The sequence below is a fragment of the Portunus trituberculatus genome, chromosome 36 (genome assembly GCF_017591435.1).
Source record: "Portunus trituberculatus isolate SZX2019 chromosome 36, ASM1759143v1, whole genome shotgun sequence".
Classification (NCBI taxonomy): domain Eukaryota; kingdom Metazoa; phylum Arthropoda; class Malacostraca; order Decapoda; family Portunidae; genus Portunus; species Portunus trituberculatus.
In genome coordinates this window covers 3331725-3336724 of record NC_059290.1, presented here as the reverse complement: position 1 = coordinate 3336724, position 5000 = coordinate 3331725, and the positions used below count along the sequence as shown (strand labels likewise).

Genomic DNA, 5000 nt, shown 5'->3' with positions numbered 1-5000 from the left:
CTGGAAGATTACAGGCTGGAAGATTACAGGATGGAAGATTGCAAGCTAGAGGGTAATAGGATAGAAGATTACAGGCTAGAAGGTTACAGGATAGCAGAATACAGGATAAAAGATTACAGACTGAGAAGGTTAAAAGCTGAGAATCTTAAAGGCTGAGAAGGTTACAGGCTGAACAGAAGGTCACAAGAAAGACGAGAGAAGGGAGAGGGAGGAGCACACAGTTGTAATGCAGGCCAGTGAAGGTCAGACTGAGGCAGGTCACGAAGGGTAGGTTCAGGGACATTTGGACTGTTATTTTTTTTTTTTTCCATTTTCATATCTTTTTTCTCTCCGTCCTAACCTCTCATCCACTCCCTCTCTCTCTCTCTCTCTCTCTCTCTCTCTCTCTCTCTCTCTCTCTCTCTCTCTCTCTCTCTCTCTCTGGAAGAAATTACTCATCAAATCTAATTTTTCAAAACTATCCAGTATAAATTTTCCGTGATATAATTACTACTACTACTACTACTACTACTACTACTACTACTACTACTACTAATACTACTAATACTGTTACTACTTTTACTACTACTACTAATAATAATAATACTGCTACTACCACTACTACTACTACTACAACCACTACTACTTTACATCTGCACCACTCTCACTACACTACTACTACTACTACTACTACCACTGTTACTACCACCACCACTACTACCTACTACTACTACTACTACTACTACTACCACCACACACTTTACTCTACCACTACTACTACTACTACTACTACTACTACTACTACTACTACTACTACTACTACCGTTACTACTTCTAATATTACAACTAAGCCACAACACTCACTAAAAATCTAGGAACACACCACAGCACCACCACCACCACCACCACCACCACCGCAGCTTATTGCGTCATTACCAACAGAAAAGAAATGCTAATAGAAACAATGGAAAAAATGAAGAAAGGGAAAAAAAGAAGAACAATGAGGAGAGCAGTAGCGTTAGAAAAGAAGAAGAAGAAGAAGAAGAAGAAGAAGAAGAAGAAGAAGAAGAAGAAGAAGAAAGAAGAAGAAGAGGAAGAAGAACAAAATGAACAAGCACAAGAACAGGAAGAATACTCACAAAACAACAACAACATCTACTACTACTACTACTACTACTACTACTACTACCACTACTACTACTACTACTACTACTACTACTACTACTACTATAACAACAACAACGACTAATGGTTATATGCAAAAGATAGTTAAGAATGACTCACACACACACACACACACACACACACACACACTGGGAGGCGATGGCGTAGTGGATAAGGTGGTGAGCGTGGGATCGGGGAGACGTCCACGCGAAGGTTCGAATCCCACCACGTACAGCCTTAAAACACTTTGCCATTTGTTGAGTGGTTTAAGGTTACCTACATATCACCATGATACCCAGGTTCTAGGTGGTTACACTCAAGTTGAACTTTGGGTGGTGATATGGGCCCTAATATGGGAACCACTATAAATAAAATTGCCTGCGCCACTAATGGGCGGAAGCTGAACAGCGCTTACCATACACTCTTCAAGTGTGCCTACAGGCGCTATAGGCCTTACCGTAAAAAAAAAAAAAAAAACACACACACACACACATTATAGTAACCTCGTATTTTAACTCTGATTGTATTTCTTCCTCTTTCATTTTCCTCACCTAGCATATCTTTGGTGTTCTCTTATATCTATTGGTTTAAATTTTCCCGGCTTGTATTTATCGCCTTACCACGACGGCGAGGGAAAGGAAATAGTGTTGGTGCGGACTTTGAAGGGAAGGGCGGGAAGGGAAACACCACAGTTGAGGGGAAACTAATGTGATAAAGTTTGATATGAAGAAGAAGAATCAACAGAGCAACAAGTAAGGTAAAAATCATGGAAAATAGAACCAAACTAGATATAATGAGTAATAAAATAATGGTAATAATAATGATGATAATGAAACTACTACTAATAATAATAAAAATAATAATGATAACGATAACAGCTGTCCTCTTTGTCTTTCGTTTCTTAATTATCTCTTATCTCTGTCTTTACTTCCTTAAATTCCTGCTTTCCTTTCCTTTGTTCTTCGTGCTTGTTTCCTTCGATCAGTTATTAAGAAACTCCTGTTATAATTTCCTTCATCCGTTTCTCCTTTACTTCGCATACTAATCCTTACTTTCTCATTTTCAGTCTCAGGGATTCTCTTATTCTCACTTCACTTATCAGTTTTTTTTTCTTAATTAATTCATCTTTACTTTTCCCTTTCCTTAATTATTTCTATTCTCTTCCTTCAGTCACTCAAATATCTCCTTATTCTCCTTCTTCTCTCCATTATCCCTCCATTTATTTACGCAAAAACATCCTTACATTCATTTTTTTTCCTTATTTCTTCCTTCAGTCACTCATATCTCTCTTTATTCTCCTTCTTTCCTCCATTATCCCTCCACTTATTCATGCAAAACATCATACATTCAATTTTTTTCTTCCTCATTCTTTCCCTTCCTTATTTTCATCAAGATCCTTACCACCACCACCACCACCACCAATGTGCCTCCCACCGCTGTCTCTATGCCTCCATCGCCTCCCCTCCTCCTCCTCCTCCTCCTCCTCTTCCTCCTTCTCCTCCCCCCCCCCATCACCTGTCTACAAGGTAATCAAGTGGAACAAGAGGGTATCATGATCACTCTAATTCTACAGTTCTTTTTATTTATTTTTTTTTTCATTGATCACTTCTTGTTCCATTGCCTCTTCACTTCTCCATCTCTCTCTTTCTTTCTCTCTCTCTTTAGTTTTTTGCTTCCCTATATCTCGTCTTTCTTCATGCCTAGTGTCTTCTCGTCCTTGTCAGCTTGTCTTCCTTATTTTTTCTTCATTACAACAGTTCACTATACTAAAGGCACGAATACAATGTCTTTTTTTCGAGCATCTACAGAACATAAGATAGAAATAGAGAAAATTCATTAATAGCTTTCCAGGGGCTAGCTTGCATACTGTTCAGAAAGACCTACTTTGTAACGATAGGTAGAATCTCAAGCATGGTTTATGAGAGAGGTAAGCTGTGGCCAAAAGCAGTCACAGGGTTAAGGGAAGATTAAGGTACAGTGTTAGTTTGCTGCTGTTGCTGTTTACCTGCCTGCATATTCATCTAGCTATTTAATTACCGAGTCTTCTATTTCTTTTCTGCCTTTAATTTATTCCCCACCTCTGTTTAAACCTTTCACATAGCCAGTAGTCACTCGTATTTCTTTCATTTCTTTCCTTTCTTTCCTTCTTCACACATCTCACAGAACTATACCTCTCACTAGTCCCTCCCCCATCGCACACGTGACACTACCCCCAAACAGTTGCCTTGCCATACATGCGTGCAAACAGAAAATATCTACTTTGTCCTGTTCCTCAGCTCTCCCACGTGAAAAGAAGAAAGTCAAATAGAAATGCTTCCCTTACTATGACGTGTAGTAGTAATAGTGACACGTGTAATGAATGAATTTCCTATACTCAGCATTCAGGAGATGAAGATTTAGTTAACTCATTCAGCAATAATAATAACAACGAATTCCTCCACACAATATTTTTTTTTTCCAATCACAAACTCTTACACATTTCTCTTTGTCTGTACAGTCACCTTTTAGACATTTTCCTGCCTTGGCAATAGGAAACATTTTCTTAATATAGATATTTTTCTGAATAATACCTGTAGTTGCCTACCAAGACTGTATGCATTATTCTTTTTAGTATTATGAATTGTTGCATAAAGTGAAAGACCTAAAGAAATGAATATGATGCCTTACTTACAATGAAACCGTATAGTAGAGACAGTAACACGTGTAATGCATATACTGTTTAACCCCTTTCAGTACTGAGACGCATTTTTACCATGATTTTTGGGTATTAGACGATCTTACTTGCACTAAGAACGGTCTATGGAGGTCAGAAAATCAATGTCCACAATCTTCACTATTTTAATCCCCCACACACAAATTTCTGAAGCTGTATAAAGTCGCCAAATCGTAACCAGAATGAATATGAAAACGCGGCAGAGTACTGAAGGGGTTAGAGGGACGAGGGATTAAACTCCTTCACCTTATCAAGACCCAATAAGGTGCACAACCCGCAGTGACAACATGCAGTAGTCACTCACGCACTACATATCCTTGGCACGCCTATTTGCACTCAGATAAAATATTAGTTAGCGATTAGGAATTTAATCACAAAAATATCAAGACTAAAACAAAAGATGCATTTCCCTCTGATATCGTACCATTGTAACACTGACACACGTATTACATCTCCTTAGCAGTCCACTTGACACTCAGCGCACAGAAAACTGGAGACTATTGTAAGGAGACGGGGTATTTCACTCAGTCACTCACCTTGCAGCGGCTGACAACAAACCACCTTCCACTTTGAGGCTCACGCGCACACTGACTCCTGCCCCGCCGCCCTCTTGCCATATAACCCACACTTCATCTGCAGCTCGGTTGCAGGGGTGGCTATTTTGGTGTATTCAGAAACGCTTATTTCTCTTACCACGACTATTTTCAAAGGCCACTGAGATGATTAGCGAGGTTTTTAAGAGTGTTTCTCCTGTTAATAATGCAGAAATGTTGTCACTCTGCCTCTAGAACCGTAAAAACACCTTAAAAAGAACTACTGTAAGTTTAGATAAAGCCTTTTGAAATAGTGGAAGTGAAGAGCAGAAATGTTTGAGATTACGAGGCTCTATTCTGTAATAGTGTTAAGGTTGCCTCATCTCACGCTCAGTTACTTGTATTTGGTGAATTTGATTGACTCATTATTGTCTGTTCCGTGTTGTTTTCCTGTGTTGATTTTTGATGGTGAGTGTGAGGTCTTCCTGTTTTATCTATTTTTATGTTTTTTTTTCTTTCATAAGGAAGTGATTTTACTGGGATTTACCGATCTCTCTCTCTCTCTCTCTCTCTCTCTCTCTCTCTCTCTCTCTCTCTCTCACATGCTTTTT

General features: G+C 38.9%; 1 protein-coding gene across 1 annotated transcript in view; it reads right to left on the bottom strand.

Moving 5' to 3' along the window:
* LOC123513696 (alkaline phosphatase-like) overlaps nt 1–4480 on the bottom strand; it is a 66572-nt gene extending 62092 nt beyond the window's left edge. The window contains exon 1 of the mRNA XM_045271068.1: nt 4393–4480. The gene's annotated coding sequence lies outside the window, so the exon portion shown is untranslated. The remainder of the gene's footprint in view (nt 1–4392) is intronic.
* Nucleotides 4481–5000: the final 520 nt, after the last annotated feature.